Source organism: Mesocricetus auratus, unplaced genomic scaffold (assembly GCF_017639785.1).
Source record: "Mesocricetus auratus isolate SY011 unplaced genomic scaffold, BCM_Maur_2.0 Super-Scaffold_100031, whole genome shotgun sequence".
Taxonomy (NCBI): domain Eukaryota; kingdom Metazoa; phylum Chordata; class Mammalia; order Rodentia; family Cricetidae; genus Mesocricetus; species Mesocricetus auratus.
This window is the reverse complement of record NW_024429212.1, coordinates 15965096-15984574: the sequence shown is the minus strand read 5'-3', so window position 1 is coordinate 15984574 and position 19479 is coordinate 15965096. Positions and strand designations below refer to the sequence as shown.

At 46.0% G+C, this 19479-nt stretch overlaps 1 long non-coding RNA gene across 1 annotated transcript; it reads right to left on the bottom strand.

Annotated features, from left to right (window-relative positions):
• Positions 1 to 757: 757 nt before the first annotated feature.
• LOC110342269 lies at positions 758 to 16789 on the bottom strand. The gene is made up of 2 exons (XR_002384297.2): positions 16219 to 16789; positions 758 to 1267 (listed from the first exon to the last, which is right to left on the bottom strand). It is a non-coding gene; the product is annotated as an uncharacterized LOC110342269 (long non-coding RNA).
• Positions 16790 to 19479: the final 2690 nt, after the last annotated feature.

The window sequence follows — 19479 nt, the reverse complement described above, 5'->3', positions numbered from 1 at the left end:
GACAGCCCACGGCCCGCTAAGCCCAGGTTTCTCACCGTGGCACGTGTGGTCCAGCCTGTGTTTCCAGTCTCATCATTCATTGCTCCACACACCAAGCATCTACTCTGGTTCTTACCCCAGACCTGGTAGCTGACTACCAGGATTAGTGTCACTCGTGGTACATATAAAACAATGCATCCTCCTGATTCAGACTCTGTTAGCAACTATCCGAAGCACTTTCTGTGTACACTGTGGCTGGGGGCAGTAGCCAGGACCCTTCCTTTCTCTGGCATGGCCTTATCCATGTCCTGCCTAAGGTGGTATTCCCATCCATTTTATCCTCATGAGGCTCACCCTTCCGACACTGCTTTAGCAGGGGTCCTGTCTTTCTTCCAAGTTCTCATTTTCTGGTTATTAGAACCCACGCCTTAGTCATCATTCTTTTCCTAAGCAGCTATGGACTTTCTGTTTCTCCCAAAGGAACTGCTAACTGACTATGGTTCCGTGTCCCCGAGGCCACCCGATGTGCTGAGAGCCCCACACGGTGCCCAGGTACAGCATCGTGATGGCTCCCGTTGGCCGCGCATGCATCCATGATCTCCTTTCCCTCTGGACTTGACCTATTTAATTTATATTCCCTTGTTCTGAGGGCTACACGCTTGCATTTGGGTTTTTATTTTATGTACTTCTGTCACAACTTGCCTCAGATTCTTCCTGAACCAAAGCAGAAACAGGAATAAATTATTCATCTCAATATTCATACCACCTGGACAACGTCTGGCAGACAGAAACTACTCAGCAGCGATGTTAAATTTAATCACAGCTCAGAAGAGCTTTCGCCTATCGTTGTCATAGCATCCAGAGTTAAGTCTTCCGGGTGGCTTCCTGAAGGGGGGGGGGGGTTCTTATTAATGTCCCAGATCTCAGCTGTCCACTTGGTGCAGTTCCCATCCAGTGGCAACCGATTTCAGGAGCCCGGGCTCTTCAAGGTGGGCCTGTGATTAATTGTGAAATCTGGTGACTAGGTGACCAGGAGGTAAGGAGACAGAAGGGCGTCTCCCAGGGAACACGGAGTTTAAATGAAATAGCACAGACATAGAGTAGAAAACAGGTTTCAGGGCAGGGGGGGGGGCTCCAGGCAGTGCCAATAGACAAAGGATGAGCGACCACATCCGATCAGGCTGCTGTCGGAAGACATAGCAATTTAATGTCCCAAGTGTGGCAGGAAAAACAAGTGTGCTCAGGCCCAGGCTTAAAGACGTCAACATCAAATTGCTGCAGGGTAAAACTGTGAAGGAAAGAGGAGAAGAAAAAAAAAAAAATCAATCTCACTTTTTATACTCGTTTTTCTTCAATTTACATATAATGTTTCCTTGAGGAAAACCATCTTTTCAACTCCTAGGCATTCCATCCGAAGAAATAACAGCAGCGCCCGCGTCTCTTTAGTCTGGAGGTTTGTTTTTCCTAGGAAATACAGGAGCGTGTGCAGTCTTGACTTCCATTGTCACCTCAGGGTTCTGAAGGAGACCCTCACACTTGCAGCTCGCCGTTTTCAAATTGGAAAATTCCACTCAATTGGAATCCCCCCTCTCCCGTGTGTGTGGTGGGGGGGGGGAATCAAGGTATGCTTACCGATGGGTTGTTACACATATCCAAACACATGTGACACCCAGTACCTAATTTAAATTTGTTTCAGATAAGATTTATTTCCATCAAAAACATCAATTCAATGTGTTGACTTGTATCGTATTTTCTTCATGAAATCTTAAAAGAATCCAAGAGAATTCTTTGAACAGCCTGAAAGAGAAGTGTTAATTCTACGTAGATTAAAATGGAAAGTTGGTGGAAATGAGGTTGGCTATATCATCGCCGTGTGGGTAAGCGTGAGTGAGAGATGAAAGTCTTGGTCAGTTATAATGGCATCATCTTGGCCCAGTGAGCTACTTGCACTGGCTTGGAGTTTAGTCTAGGTCTCAAGGGGTTGACTACTAACCACAGGGGAGTGACCCCCTCAGCCATGCCCAACACGGAGGCCTAGTCCTGTGTAGTCTGAGGTGGATGGGCTGCAGATATTAGATTTGGCGTGGGGCTGAGGGTTATGTGACAGCCACTCAACAGCAGGGACAGCCTGCTCAGTTGTAACTGCATCTAGACTCAAACAAGTCTTTCATCTGTGACCCTGAATACCATACCAACACCATAAACCCAGTCCTAATGTGCCGGTTCTAAGGCTGGGGGAGTTGCTTACCTAACATGAGCAAGGTCCAGGGGTTAATTCCCAGTACAGAAGAAAAAAAAAAAAAGAAATAAAATTCTTTATCTAAATGGATACTATAGCGGTGGGAAGAGGAAGTATAACAATATTTCAAATAGGGTCCCAATGTCCCCAAGTAGTTTGGAGAAACTGAGGCGGACAGAGCATTTATTTGGTGGTAAGGTACTTGGTGCGCAGGCATGAGGAACTGAGTTCAAATCCCCCAGAACCTACATAAAGCTTAGCATGGCAGCTAACGTTTTCAAACGAGCAGACATCGTTGCAAAGCCAGGGGTCAGGATACATCCGGGACCTGCAATGCCATCCACAGAGAAATGGAAATGTATAAACTGCCTGACAAAGAAATCCAAATTAATCACCTTAGAGACACCCAGTGAGCTCGAAAATAAGAAACAATTACACAACATCAGGAGATGCCTTACCAAAGTGAGGCGTCTACAAAGAAAAGAGCCTTGCGTTGTTAGAGCTGAGGCCACTGCCAAGGGGGTGAAGGTCCCTATGGAGTTGCAGTAGCTAAGCAAACAGTTGGGATCTTAAGGAGAAAGAGAGAAAAAGGGGAGGAGGCGGGGGGGGCACAAACAAGCGCTGTCCAACGAAACGCAATGTATGTTATAAAGGTCCAGGAAGGAACAGAAAAATGAAAGGAATTAAAAGGCGATTTAAAGAAATACTGGCAGACCACACCCCAAATCTGCAGGAGACATGAACGTCCAAACGCGTGAACTCCAAGAGCCTCACACTATTAAACACAGAGAGCTCTCGAATAAGACACGACAAAGACGGAGTTTTTAAGGACATCAAAAGAAAATCACCCTGGGGATCCGAGGGACCCAGTGAAATGCTCTGTAGTTTGGTCAGCAGACAATCGGAAGGCCAGGAGAGAGTGTTAGGTTACAACTGAGAGGGTGGGGAAAATTATTTAGTAAGCAAAAGTAATAAAAAAAAAAACTGGCAACCTAGACTACCACACCAGAGAGAGCGACGGGCATAGGCCAGGCATGGCGGGCACAGCTTTAATCTCCCACACTCAGAGGCAGAGACAGGTGGATCTCTGTAAATCTGAGGCCAGTGAGGCTTACATAGTGAGACCCTGGAGGGAGGGGAAAGAAGACAGACAGACAGACAGACAGATGACAGACAAGATAAAGATTCCCCCCAGAAACCCCCCAGAAACACTAGAGCCCTGGGTTTCTCGAGTTGGAACAAAAGGATACTAATGGGCTACCATGAAAACTGTGAAACCATAAAACCCAACGTGAAGGTAAGAACAGGGTCAAATTCAGAATACTGTGTGACATGTGTCGTTTTGTTGTTGTTTTTGTTGTTGTTTTTTCGAGACAGGATTTCTCTGTATTATTTTGGAGGTTGTCCTGGAACTTACTCTGTAGACCAGGCTGAGGGGTACTGAGCCTTGCCTGGGCTCCACCCCCTGCTGTGTGGTCCTGGGAGCGGGGTGCGGGGAGTGTGTGAGCATGGAGGTGCTCACTCCTTTAATTTATCCACCCACGGAGTGTGAGGAATAGCCTCAACCTGGAAGGCTTGCTGTATGGATTAACAAACAACAAGCATAACCCTCTTTCAACAGTTCCTGCCCACCCCCAAGGGTGAGAATGACAGGAAGACCTGATGAGTTCCAGTGGTCCTGACTTCCGGCTCCCCTGAGGAGCGAGCTGGAAAAAGGAACAAGGAGCAAATCAGGTCACCTGCTTGTCCCTGTAAGTGTGTCAGTAGGTTGAGGGCAGCGGAAGCCTTGGACTCTGATCTTTATTTTCCGAACATAATCTTTTTTTCTTTTTCTAGAAGATGGCTAGTCCAAATAATATTTTAATATGGTTTAAACACTTTCCTGATTATATTAAAAACATATATGCTTTACTAAAAAAAGTAGGAAAATGAATAAAAGAGAAAGCACCAAACAGCGTATAATCCTGCTACCAAGAGACACACGCCATCAACATTTTGTATATATTTCACACTATAATTTGAGGTTGCTTTTTTCCGGAACCCGAGAGCGTTTTAAAATGAATATGTAAATTCATATTTAAAAGTTTATTATATACATAGCTGTATGTGTGTGGTTTTACATCCTTTTCTCAAGTGAGGTTATATTGTAGTTTTCCACCATATTTAAGTATTCTTTGGAAATAGCATTTCCACGACTTTTTAACATTTCGTCATTCATCTCCACCATTCTTGTCAGAATTTCTATAATTGGACCTCTTAGTTATTCTTGGTTTGCATTTGTGTAAACAATGCTGTCATGAATAGCACGGGGTGTTAATCTTGAGCAGCTGACGGGTTTCCGTGAGACAGTGTTTCTTAAGGTTGAATTTCTAAGCTAGAGTGTGTGACCATTAATCCGGTTTCTGATGCATGTCACCGAAGAGTCTTCAGGAGCGTTATCAACCCAGGTGGACCGTGCTGTGGGGGACAGGAGCAACCTCAGGATGTCCTGGCCTCATTTGAGGATCTGGGCTAAATGACTATTTCTTGTGGGGCATTTCCTTATAACGTTTATAAAACTAGGCTTTTTGGGGCCCAGTATGGATGAGATTTCTTTTTTAAGCCTTTAGATGTAACATTTTAGAACCCACTCCCATAGGACTATGAGATAAGAAGCCATCTACACTGCAGACTGACAGACTGTAGTCTGGTTGGTCTGGAACTCAGGGTGTAGACCAGGCTGACCCTGAACTCTTCCTCCCAAGTACTGGGATTAAAGGCGTGCACCACCACTCTCCTGCCCTAGATGCTCTCTCTCTCTTTTTAAAGATTCATTTCATGTTTAAACTTATGTGTGGGAATGTGTTCATGTGTGTGCATGTGGGTGTGTGTGTATGTGACAGTGTATGTGCATGTATTAGTACATGTGTGTGAGGGTGAGTGCAATACATGTATGTGTATGTGCGTATACATGCATGCGTGTGTGTGTGCATGCATGCGTGTGTGTGTGTGTGTGTACATGAATTAGTACATGTGAGGGTGAGTGCAATACATGTATGTGTATGTGTGTATACATGCGTGCGTGCGTGCGTGCGTGCGTGCGTGTGTGTGTGTTATGGACATGTGACTACCCTGGGTTGTGAGTTGCATGATATGAGTGCTGGAAAACAAACCTGGGTCTTCTGAAGCCAGCGCCCTTAACCACTGAGCCATCTCTCCAGCACCCTTAACCACTGAGCTATCTCTCCAGTGCCCAGACTTTTTTTTCTGACATTATTTTTTTATTTTTAGAAACACTCTTATTTACATATCCATCCCCCCATTCCCTCGCCCTCCCATGCTTCCCACCAACCCCCCCAACCCACCCACCACCAACTCCCCAGGGATAGTGAGACCCTCCATGGGGGATCATCAAAGTCCATCACATCATTTGGGGGTGGGCCCAGGCCCTCCTTTCCATATCTGGGCTGTAATAGTATCCCTCCATAGGGACCCCAGACTCTTTGTAACATTTATAATATTGACTATAAAATAAAGATACTATTATTATTATTATTATTATTATTATTATTATTATTATTTAAATTACAACATCTGGCCAAAGTCTTTCGCATTCTGCTTCATAAAGGACCAGCGTCCCATCACTTAAATGGTACAGACAAGGAAGTCCCTGCATCACTTAAATGGTACAGACAAGGAAGTCCCTGCATCACTTAAGTGGTACAGACAAGGAAGCCCCTGCATCACACTCATGCTGAGTCCCCTCTCCCCTAAAATATGTGATGCTCTCATTTAAGTCAGTGGCCTCTGGTTCATGGAACTCAAAAGTCTGAGTTAAGCTTGAAAGATGATTTGAAAACTTGTCTTCTATGTCTGCCACTTGAGCCCCGAAATATAATTGGTAAAATGATGGGGGTGGGGGGATGGTTAACTGTCATGGACATCATGTCCTGAAAAGCAAAATGATATCATCTAGAATTTAAACAAATTATCTGTGGTCTTTCTCAGTGTATATTACTGGATGAAGTAATGGGTTTCCCTGTGGCTTTGATCATATTCAGTCCCATCACCCCCTTAGTCATCCCCCCAAAAATAAAGTCCACCTTCTACTTCTGTGTCTCTTTTTAGGTTGGCACGAGAAGTGAGTTTCATCACAGCCTTTTCACGCGCACGGTCTCTATCCCCTTTGGTTTTCTGCCTCCCTCTCTCCAACTCCCCACCTTTTTTGAAAAAAAAATCTAGATTTCCATATGTTAGAAGAAACATAGCTTTTGCCCCTTTGAGTCCAGCTTATTTCTCCATTTGGTGGTCTCCCATCCCGTCCATTTTCTGCGACGATGAGCCTCTCTACTCCTTTATGGAAAATGCTGTTTTGTGCATACACATCACGCTTTCTCTACACATCATTTCTGGGTGACACCCCGACACCTCCTCCGATCGTATAATGTGGCTTTTGTGAGCAGTACCACACGAAGCCAGGGTCTGCAGGGGATCTCTGTTACATTCTATTTGGTGCCTTTGTTCTTGTATCGGGAACGGTATAGCCGATCACATGGTGATTGTATTTTTAGTTTTCTTTGACGAACCTTCATACGGATTTCCATAGTTACTAGACTCATTTAAATACCCCCTCCCCCCAGCTCTCGCTGCATTTGGTTTGTTTTCTTGCTGGTAGCCATCTGAGAAACAATCGCAGTGTGGTCCGGGTTTTGCATTTCTCTGCTGGCTAAAGATGAACACTTTCACAAGTGTGTTTGTTAACTTTACTGAGAACCGACTCTTTGATCCATTTGGTTGAATTATTATTACTTTTGGGTGTAAGACAATTTTTCAAACAGTTGGTGCTCCCTGGGTAGGTGGGTTTCTCTGGCTGAAGTCTTTGGCTTCCCACGACAACATGGCTAAGCGGTGGTGACTGGTTTTTTAAAACCCGAAGGGCACTAGGAGAAGTGAATGTGGTCATGCATCTATCCCTTAGCCCATCCCGGGACCTGATCCCCAGGCTCTAAGAGGATCCCTTCCCCTTCATCTTTTCCTCCAAGTCACACAGCTCTTCCACCAGTCTCTGGACCCTCTCTGACCTTCTATGTGTCAGCTGTAGGCTCAGAGACCCCCGCAGAGTTGCGATCCCTTCCCTTTTTATTTATTTCTTGTGTTTCTATGCCAATATTTGCACGTCTGTTTGACGGGCCTCTCTCTCAGTTTATGTGAGTCTTCCTAGTGAACCTATGTGCGTGAGTTCTCTGCATGTGACTCACACGTGCTCCACCCACACGCCTAGTGCCCATGGCAGCCAGAACAAGCCTTGGATTTCCTGGAAGTAGAGTTACAGATGGTTGTGGGCTGTCGTGTGGGTGCTGGGAACCAATCATGGGTCCCCTGCAAGAGCAGAAAGTGCTCTTAATGACTCAGCCATCCCGCCAGACCCATGAATGTCTTCTTTTATCATATATTGTCTTCCTTAGTTGGGGCTAGAGAGATGGCTCAGCACTTAAGAGTACCGGTAACTCTTCCAGAAGCCCGAGTTCAATTCCCACACCCACATGGTGGCTCAAAACCACCAATAATAGGACCCGATGCCCTAGTCGATTTAGGCATTTATTTGTGTCCTCTTTTGGATCACTGATCATCTAAAACTTAACTTCTTTATCTTTGTCTGCCATTTCCTCCTCTTGGACATCTTGGGATTCAGTTGCAGAAGAGTTAGAAACTCTTAAAGGAAGTGTGATGTCTTTTAGTTTTTTTTTCATACTTCTTGTGTCTCTATGCCAATATTTGTGTATCTGCTGAGATGGATCTCTCTCCCACATTTATGTGAGTTTTCCTAGAGAACAGCCTTCTCTTCGGGACAAGGGCAATTTAGAGAGAGGAAAACGAGCTGTGTCAACAGCAGCACAAAACAAGTGAGATACACAAACATAGCAAAAGCTGTTTAACAGCAACCTCTATGCCACCAGCAACAATAGAAAGAAGGAGTAAAACAGACACAGAATACATAAAAGTTCAAAACTAAGAAAAAAAGGATAACACATTAACAAAGGTGACTCAGAAAGCAAAAAATGATAAAGGAAGCAAGGTTTTTAGAAGGAAGAGAAAATAAAAAGAAAAGGGGTGAGATACAAAAACCTAGTTAAAAGTAAGTAAATAAATTGTAAGACATGGGAAGGAAGAAGGAAGTGTGGGGGAGAGGAGGAGGGAAGGAGAGAGGGAGGTGATTGAGAGGGGAAGAAAGTCCTTCTAGCCCCGGTGCTAGGCAGAATGCTTTCTTTGCTAAGCTGCCACAGAGGAAGACTGGAGAGTGTGCAGGGTGACTAGAGAGGGTTGTGCTTCTTTCTGGACCCCGTGGGGCAGGATAGCGGGCACGCCTGAGGCTTAAAATCCTTTCTGTTCCACCAAGCAGGTTAATGCTGTATGCAGGATGAATGTGCATGCTCTCACAGGCACACACACACACACACACACACACACACACTACACACACACACACACTCCATAGACACAGACACACACACTCCACAGACACACACACACACTCCACAGACACACACATAGACACATACACACACTCCATAGACACACTCCACAGACACACACTCCACAGACTCACACACTCCACAAACTCCAGACACAAACACAGACACACACTCCACAGACACACACATAGACACATATACACACTCTAGACACACTCCACAGTTACACACACACACTCCACAGACACACACACACTCCTAGACACACTCTATAGACACAAACACAGACACACACACACACACACAGCTGGGCTATTCCACAGAGCCCTGCCTAGTAGAGTACATTTGCAGCAGACCTTCCCCTTCTCCGTGACATCTCCTGGGGTCATCTCCCACTCAGCCTCCTAGAGGACCTGAGTTGTGATTTCTCTGATCCTAGAGTAGCTTAGTTCTTGTCAGTAGAACCCTTCAGGAACTGGCTCTTGGTTATGAGACACAGGGATGGATGTATTCTCCACAATAAGCTTGCCACGGAGGAATAGTCGCTTTCAGACCCCACCCCATCCTCTACTTAACCTGTAAGAAACAGGTTTCTCCTGTAGCCTGGACGGCCACTCTGCGGATGCAGGAGCACCGCCCTTTCCCGGTGTGGGGATGCCAAGTCTTGATCTGGGCCCTTCTCTCAATTCAAGTCAAGCTCTTAAACACTGGGTCTCTGAGCGTCACTTTCCCATTTTTTTGTTACTTCAGAGATTTCTAAGTTGTTAGGTCTTAGTCTAACTCTCCCCCAGCTCCCTCTTTGACCACCCCTCCCCAAGCTGGAGAAACTCAATTATTTAAATGGACCAACAGCCCATTACATACACACACACACACAAACTCATACACACACTCACACACACACACAAACTCATACACACACCACATACACACACCAAACACTCACACCACACACACACTCACACACACATACACACACACTAAAAAGCAAAATATGGCCCCTTCCAGTTATTTTAATAGAAATAAATGCCACCCCTGCCCCCATCTCCCTCGGCCTTTGATTATTTTGTATGAAAAGCAATCCCTTGCTCTGTCTAAGCTTCTAAATCTAGGCTTTGCTCCTAGCTAGCCCCTAATGCTCACACCTCCAGAAATCCAGTCTTCTAAAGTGTGGCTGACCAAGATGGAGCTTCTCCTACTGGAGAAGTCTTTTCTAAAATCTTCAGGACTGTGGCTCAGTCCAGGACACAAACTACCAGAAGGGACCCCAGGCTTTTGTTTTCTTCCCGTTCTTAGTCTCCTCTGGCTCTAAAGAGCCTTTCAGCCTCCTCTTAGGCAAAGGCTACCTGAGCCCTGAAGGGAGGGATTTGATGCAGGCATTCCTTCTTACTTTTACTCCAAGGGCACCTCACTGGGGAAACAAACCACTCTGAGGGGTAGACAGATGTCCAGCAGTAGCCGGCCAACAGGAAGGCAACGAACTCAGCGGCATCTTTGGAGGTTTCTGGTGTCATAATGTCCTGCCAGAACTTTTTTTTAAATCTCTACTTTCATTTTATCTTATTCTGTTTATATATTTTAAAATTGTCCTCTCTCTTTTTACCCTACAGGCCCTTTTGCCATATATATTATAGCTTCCACTTTAGTATTCTTATGGGATTCCTAAGTATGGGAAAGCTTGGGGTCTCTGTGTCTGTATCTGTTTCTTCTGCCTTTTTTTTTTTGAACGCTTTCTTTTGTTTGTTTGTTTTTGCCCTATTCCAATTTGTTAGTTATTATTCTATCATATTATATTATTATATTCCCTTAGGAGCCTGTTCGTTTTGAAATGAGAAACTTAAGGGGGTGGATCAGGTGGGGAGGGGAGGGGAGGAGGAACTGGTGAAAATAGAGGTGGGGGAAACTGTAATCAGGATATACTATATGACAAAAAAATATCTATTTCCATAAAAGAAAAAAGTCTCCTCTACTGACAGCATCTGCTGGGGAATACAGACGCCCGCAGGTATGGTGACTTGGGTAGGAAGCCAGCAGGACCTCAGACCTTCCTTCACCCTGACATACATTTTTTCATGGAGATACATTTTTTTTGGTCTCGGTGTTAGAAACTGACTTTACCCAAAATGAGTTAGCTTATGTTCAGTTCAGTATCATCTAAATAACTTTTAATCTGGGTAGGTATCTCAAAAGGAATGCAGGGACAGCTCTCTTAAGCCACCGGGGCTACAGGCTAGTCTGAGTTTTCTCTACATATGTTTAAGTGCTTACAATGCCCTGGACGTGAACACAAGGTCAATTAGGGCAAATCGGCTAAATGTGAATTTACCAGAACCGTGTGCTGGTGCCAGTCCTGGCTCGGAGGTCTAGCAAGCTGTGGTCATGGGCCCACTCTGCCATTAGAGAGGGGGGTTTAAAGAACAGTGTTAGAGGAAGCCCACGGGTGTGAGAGTTGGGGGCAGAAGGGAGGGAAGTTTGAGCTTTGAATTAAAATTGAACTGGAAACATGGCTTATGATAAATGAAGTTCTCTGTATGTGGCCCCCTCCGGGGGTGTCGGTGTAAGCAGGGTTTAAATCACACCTGTCCTTCCAGGACTCCATACGACTCAAGCAACCAAAAGAAGTGAACACAGGTTTTGAAATCTTGGTATTTTTGGATTACACAAAGAGTTCTCAGGAAGCCAAGGCTGAGGACTCTCCTATGAGGTGGCTCCTGGCTCAGGACTCAGTCTGGGAGCTCGTTGCCATATCAGGAGATTGTCTGCTGCAGTGAGAGCCATCCCGTGGCCCAGGGCAGCCATATGTTAGTTTCCTGGGGACTCATTACCGGTTTTCAGCGTGTCCACAGAGACAGAGGGAGTCCCCTGAGCATTTAAGTGATTAACTCTCTGGTTCGGTAGCCCGACAGCACACCAGAGTCCCCAAGACAAGGTATTTTCCACCAGCTCCCTTGGTGGACATAACGGGAAGCCCCAGGAAGAAGCCTGGGTTTGGGTCACACCCTTGTGCAGGTGGTGAGTCAACCCTAAGGTTGGCTATCTGGGATACAGAAAGGAGGTCAGCCTGGGGTTTGCCAGCAGCAGTGTCAGGTGGGTTTGTGACAATTCTTCACAATGGACAAGAAAAGACAGTGGGGAGATTTGAATAGGAATGGTCCACATAGACTCACGTGTTTGAATGCTCGGTCCATCGAGAGTGGAGGAAGTGTGTCACTGTGGGGGCGGGCTTTGAGGTTTCATTTAATCTCAAGCTATACCCAGTGTGTTACACAGACTCCTTCTGCTGCCTGCAGATCAAGATGTAGAACTCTCAGCTCCTTCTCCAGCACCGTGTCTGCCTGCACGCCACCATGCTTCTTGCTATGACAATAATGGACTAGACCTCGGAAACTATAAGCCAGCCCCAATTAAATGTTTCCTTTACAAGAGTTGCAATGGAAGGGAATAGGGGGGTGGGGGAGTGGTTACCATGGTCATGGTGACTCTTCGAAGCAATAAAACCCCTAAGTAAGGCAGACAGTGTTCCTCGTCCTAATTGGTAGTTTGCAACTTAGGTGAACTTGGTAGTTTGGTTTGACCTTACCTTCTGTCACATGCTAATCTAGTGAGCATTCCTTCAGTGTGTTCTGACAGTCAGTATACACAGGCTCTGCACCATAAGGCATCAGTGAAAGGATGGTCTTCAGCCTTTGTGAGGCGAACCCCAGGTCCCTCTTATTAACAAATCTTGGCAGAGGCATTAGAAATAAGTTATAGAATTTATAATGTTTTCTGGGATTTATGGGCCTTTTATTCTTTTTCTTTTTAGACAAGGTCTTACTATGTAGCCTTGGATGGCCTGCAACTTGCTCTGATAGATGTAACTGCCTCCTAAGTCCTGGGATTAAAGGTGTGTACCATCACCCCAGGCTGATGCTTTTCACCTTGTAGAAATAATTAAGACTTGTCAATAGCCCTTCTCCAGACCCAATCATACAAAGGTACATGCATGTGCACACACACACACAGGACTGAAGATAGGGCTTTAATTACCCACCACAATCCTGTCATCTTTTTAATATAGAACTTGCTTTCAGGGAAACCAGGAGGCTAAGCAAGGCCCTAAAATCCTGATTAACCTCTGATTGGCAGGATCCCCATCCAAGTCCATTAGGCCTTTCCACACCGCTGCTCAGACCTGTCATTTGGTCCCTCAGCTAAGAGTTGATCCCTACTGTTTATCAGCCACTGTGCTGGTCACTAGTCACTTGATACACACACACACACACACACACACACACACAAGCAGGACCCTCTTAACCTTACTAATACTTAAGATCAAGCAAGGAAAACAAACACCAGTGTCAAACTACCACTGTGGTGAAGAAAAACATACAGAAGTCCTGTGAGGATGCAGGATGGGGGGGGAGCACACAGCTAACCATCGTCAGACCCCGGAGAACTCGGTCTTCATGAGCCTCAGACTGGGTTGGAGATGTGTAGGGCGCTGAGGAGCATGGTGAAGAGAGCATTCCAGAAGAAAATGAAATGGGCTAGGGTGGCGGGAAGCCACAGAGAACCTCGCACAGGCTCTGTGAGGTCGACACTGCTCACAGAGAGAGTGATGCTATTGCCCTCTTCGCTGGATTGATTGGCATTTGCACTGATGCCGTCGTGAAAGCCCCCGTGGGTAGAAATCCTGGTGCCTCTGTGCTAATGAAGGCAGGGGCGCCTGCTCACCCCGGCAGTCACTGTATTAATACCCCTCACCCTGCGCACCTGCGGGAACCCTACACATACACCTGTCACTTAACGATGCCTCTGATTAAGCAGAGGCGACTTCTCTTATTAAATCACAGCCCTAGAGCATACATCTTTTTAATATTCTGTGTGGCAAATGGGTAGCTCTCGCACAAAGCGCTTGTACTACCCGCAGCAGGGTGGCCGTGGTCGTGAAGAAAAACGTATGCTTGATTATTTATTTTTTCGGTTGCAATGAGAACTAGCTGCCTTTATTGCGGAACATTGTTTCCTTTCCTTACAAAGAAAAAATGTATGTATAAAAAAATAAAAACCCCAACAAACGATGGTTATTCAAACTTGATTAGTTAGCAGAGATTTTCTTGTGAATGAGTAAGTTAGATCTGTCACTCCAAGGAAAATAACTGATAGCCTTTGTTGCAAAAGGCAAAAATTCAAGCTTTCAGACACAAATTAGAGATGCCAGAAAGCCAGTGTGGCCACACCCAAGGGTTGGACGGCTGTCAGGCACTGAGAGGCTTTTATCCAGACTTCCCGTGACCACAGTTAAGATCGTTTTTCAAGTGTTATAGAAGGAGGTGTGCCAACCATTTAGAAAACTGGGTAACTCGGTGAACTGATCTTTTCTGAATAACTAATCATCCTGAAGTTCTAAGGTCACACATGGGTAAAGGACCCATTCAAAGTGTAAGAGAGCATGAAAGGTTTTAATGTCACAGTAGGAAAAGTTCGCTGACATGTTTGCATGCGACTAGCACCCCACCCCACCCCCAATCCCACACAGGCTTGGGTGAAACTGGCTAAGTAGTCAAGGATGACCTTGAACTCCTGCCCCTCCTCCTGCCTCTGCCTCCAAGTGCTGGGATGACAGCGGTGCACCACCAAGTTGAAGTTAACGCAGTGCTGGGGACTGAGCAAGCACTCCATCGACTGAGCCGCATTTAGCCTCCTACTACTTTCCAGAAACTACTTACTGTGGGGTTTTTGTTTTTGTTTTATTCTTACCTTTTTGGGGGTCCACCATCCAGCTCCCAAATAAGTACACAGAGACTTATTCTTACTTATGAATGCCTGACTTAGCTTGGCTTGTTTCCAGTTAGCTTTCCTTGAATTATCCCATCTATCTTCTGCCTCTGGGGGTTTCACCTTTCTCTATTCTAGATACCTTTATTTAATTCTTACTCCATGGCTGTCTGTATGGCTGTGTGGCTGGCTGTGTGGCTGGCTGTGTGGCTGTGTGGCTGTCTGTGTGGCTGACAGTGTGGCTGTTGGTGTGGCTGTGTGGCTGGCTGTGTGGCTGTGTGGCTGTGTGGCTGTTGGTGTGGCTGTGTGGCTGGCTGTGTGGCTGGCTGTGTGGCTGTGTGGCTGTGTGGCTGGCTGTGTGGCTGTGTGGCTGTGTGGCTGGCTGTGTGGCTGTTGGTGTGGCTGTGTGGCTGTGTGGCTGACTGTGTGGCTGTGTGGCTGTGTGGCTGTGTGGCTGTGTGGCTGTGTGGCTGGCTGTGTGGCTGACTGTGTGGTTGACTGTGTGGCTGTGTGGCTAGCTGTGTGGCTGGCCCCTGGTGTCCTCCTCTCCTCCTTTTTTTGCTCTTCTCTTTTCTTGTTCTTATTCTCTCTGCCTGCCAGCCCCGCCTATCCCTCTCCTGTCTAGCTATTGGCTGTTAGACCAATCAGGTGTTTTAGGCAATCAATGTATCGCAGCTTCACTTCACAGAGCTAAACAAATGCGGCATAAAAGGATGTAGCACTTCTTTGCGTCATTAAAATGAACTTTCCCAGCATAAACGAATGTAACCCCTCTTAAGATAATATTCCACAACAGCTGCCAGTTGTTCAGTTTCGATCTAGTGTTCAGAAAGAATTGTCTACAGCAAGCAGAGAAAGTTACGGAAAGCCTTTGGTTCTATGTTTGATGGTGCTGGGGGTAAAACCCAGGGCCTGTGCAGGCTAGGCACTCAACTACTTCTCCAGCCACAAAGAACACTCTTGGGGCAGTGAATTGGCTCACTGTGTAAAGATCTCACTGCCGGGTTTCACGATCCAAGTTTGACCCACAGAACCCACATGGTCAATAGAGAGAACCAACTCTTACAGGTTGTCCTTTGATCTCTACACACGTGCTGTGGCAAGTCCAGACACAAACACACAGACAGACAGAGAGACAGAAATATTACCTGTGGTCTTCCCTGAACTGGAGGCATGAAGTCACGTGGGTTACAGCAGTTCTGATGGAGTCGCCCACCAAAATTCACCGAGTCTCCATCCTGCCGATTCTGTTTAAACTATTATGGCCTGGTCTAGAAATAGTCTGAACTTATACTGGCTGTGGTTGGTCAGTGCTTGAAGGACATAGTCTTTATTAAATTGGACTAGGTCACTGGCCTTGAATGGATTTTTCAAGACCATCTACCCAGTGGAAGAGATCATGCTAGCTCTTTGTACATTTTTTTTTAAATGTTGGCTTGATTTTTCAAGGCTGAGTCTCACTCAGTAATCCTGACAGGCCTAGAATTTGCTATGTAGACCAGTCTGGTCTGGACCTCACAGAGATCCTTTAGCCTCTTTCTCTTAGATGTTGGGGTTAAAGTGGTATGTTAAATACTAAGCCAAAAAAATTTTTTAATCCTCAAAAATAATGCTTTAAGTATATGTCTATTGGTCAGGGCTCTCTAGAGGAACAGAACAGACAGATGATAGATAGATAGATAGATAGATAGATAGATAGATAGATAGATAGATAGATAGATGATAGATGATAGATACATGGATGATAGACAGACAGACAGGCAGACAGAATTTATTCCAGTGGCTTACCGGCAACGACCCAGCTAACAATGGCTGTCTCCCAGTGGAAAGTCCAAGGACCCAGCAGTTGTTCAGTCCATGTTCAGTTCGGTGTGTGGCGGAATTCCAAAGAATCGGGGCTGTAACGTCAGTGAAATGAGAGCGAGCACAAGCAACCACAAAGCAATAGCTTCTCCCACCTGTCTGAGTCAGGGCTTCTGTTGCTCTCAAGAGACACCACGGCTGTGGCAACTCTTCCAAAGGAAGCATTTCACGGGGGTGGCTCACTTAAGAGTTTCAGAGGTTCAGTCCATGGCAGAGAGCACGGCATGCAGGCAGACGTGGTACTGGAGCTGACGGTGCTTACGTCTTGACTCGGGGGCAACAGAGAGTCAACTGACCGGCACACTGAGAGAAGCTTGAGAAATAGAGCTCTCTAAGCCTGCACTTCCTCCAACAAGGCCACGCCTCCTAACAGTGCCACGCCCTTTGGGGGCCATTTTCTTTTGAAGCACCACAGGGTCCTAGTCCTTTATAGAGGCTGTCACGAAAAGGCATGGCCCACATTTAGGGTGGGTCTTCCCTTTTCAGGTGATGTTGATTTAAGGTATGTCTTCCCACCTCAAATGATTCAGTTAGCTAAAAAAAACCTTCATAGGTGTGCCCTGTGACTTTAAGTTAATTCCAGATGTATCAAGAATAGCCATCACAAACTATATTTTCTATATAAAACCAGATTTTCTCCATAGGCCACTACAACAGAAAGGACACACCGGCTGAACTCAGAAAGTGATGTGAAAACAGCTGTTTTCAATTAATTCAGACATTTAGAAAATGCTGCCATTAGCTTGTTTGGGGAGAGCTAGCTGCATTTCGTAAAAATACTCATGCCAAAATTTACTGTTTTTTTTTACTGTTCATATTTTTTAAATGAATTACAAACACGTAGTTTCAAATCCCTTGGTCTTAATTTCTGATACGAAAATGTTGATTTGTGTAACCCACATCTGTAAAGATCTCTTCAATTATCAATATTTCTTGAGGCTTTGGAAGAATCCTCTGATATAAATGTTTAAGAACTGCTGGAATCGATTATTTTGCAGTAACCTAGTTTTTTCATTTTTTGAATTCCAGGGGCTAAACGTGGCACATGTTCATCTCCCTCTCTCAGGCTTAATCAGTCGCACCAAAGACAGCTGGCCCCTCAGTGCTGACCCGGCAGTCTTTAGGACTCCATTTTGTGGATCTGCTTGCTGTTTCAACACCGTAGAGCAGAAAGCTTGAGCAGGGCAAGCCGGCCCTTCTCTTTTCAGACGGGTCATTTCTAACAGCTCACGCAGCAGAGCTGGTCACACGACTTTATCCAACTGTAAGTGGACTTGGAAATGTGAGAAAGCTTGCAAAGATTTGGAAAGCGGCACACGGCTCTAACGGGTCCAGGCAGAGAACTTGTAGTGAGAACCTGAACCCCCACGGGGACAGGATGGTGACGTCTCAGATCCAGTGAGATGAAGCCGAGACCTGGGCTGAGGAAACAGAGTCCAGACTCTGTGAACCTGCCTCAAAAAACTCAGTCTTATTGGATGGGGAAAGGATTGGTGATAGTGGCTGACTTTATCTTTTGAAGGATCTTGGAGGCTGTGAAAGAAAATAAATACAGAGGAACGGGTTGTATGGAAGACGTGGTCTAATTTCCATCTTTGTTAATGCTAAGTTGGCCAATTGGAAGTCATATAATGCCAAGGTCAAGAAGACCTGTGAGGGTTCTGTTTTGTTTTAGCCACATTTTTATTTTATGTTTTGCGATGTAATTTAGGTCTTAGCTATTTAAACAGAACCTGCTATTGAAAGGTTCAGGCATTACACTGGCCTGCCCTGTTACCTGGCAGGATGCACTCAGGCAGCACTCTGGCCAGCCCAGAGTTCTGTGAGAACCACGCAGGTGCAAAGGACCCCTTTAAAAGACTGACCCCTGCCTGCTTAAGCTCTTACTCTTTTACTCTCGTCTTCCTCTCCATCTCATCTTCTCTCTCTCTCTCTCTCTCTCTCTCTCTCTCTCTCTCTCTCTCTCTCTCTCTCTCTCTCTCTCTCTCTGTCTCATATCTTATCTCTCTCAGCTCTGCACGGGTTGGTTACCTCTCACCCCCTTTCCCTCCCTGTCTACCAATAAAACTCCACATGGGATCGTTGAGTCACGGTTTGTGTCTCGTTACTGGGTAAACCTAGACATTTTAACAACATTGGTTCCCTGACCAGGAACCTAGACATTTTAACAACAGCTATCACTGAAGCAACGGCATTAGTCAGGAGGCTTGCCTAGACGTAAATGACTGCATTGTACAGGTTTCCTTCCTTTGAACACAAAGTCAAAAGCAACCCACAGTCTAGGTGTTTCAGTGGCCAAACTATTGGCCCCAATTTACAAATACAGTACCACTGTCTCTGAACAGCAAGATTGTCCAGCAGTTGCTATGAAATGACAGAAATGGCACAGCCGTTCTTCCCACCCACCCATCCATCCGCCCACCCACCCACCCATCCACCCATCCATCCATCCATCCATCCATCCATCCACCCATCCATCCACCCATCCATCCACGCACCCACCCATCCATCCATTCACCCACCCATCCATCCATCCACCCATCCATCCGCCCATCCATCTATCCATCCATCCATCCGCCCATCCATCCATCCATCCACCCTCCCACCCACCCACCCATTCATCCATTCACCCACCCATCCATCCATTCACCCACCCATCCATCCACCCATCCATCCACCCATCCATCCACCCATCCATCCACCCATCCATCCACCCATCCATCCATTCACCCACCCATCCATCCATCACCCACCCACCCATCCATCCATCCACCCATCCATCTGCCCATCCATCCACCCATCCATCCATCCACCCTCCCACCCACCCACCCATCCATCCATCACCCACCCACCCATCCACCCATCCATCACACACCCATCCATCCACCCATCTTTCTATTAGTTTTCCTAGTCTTCCCTCCAGGACAAAAGCCTGAGCCTCTGTCCCTTACAGATCACCAAATGCCTCCTCCACTGTGAGCTCATCTCTCCAGAGCCATGTGTGTAAATATTCCAGCGTAAGCCCCCTTCCACCAGGTGCTTCAATGAGGGAGGTCCCAGAAAAAATGCTAGGAAGGCCTTGCCTGGGTTTTTAGCCCCTTCCCAGTTACGCAAAGTCACAAGAGGGAAAAACAGTTAAAAAGATCATGTAAACTAAGATCGTGAAAAACGTTTGCAGGCTTGTGA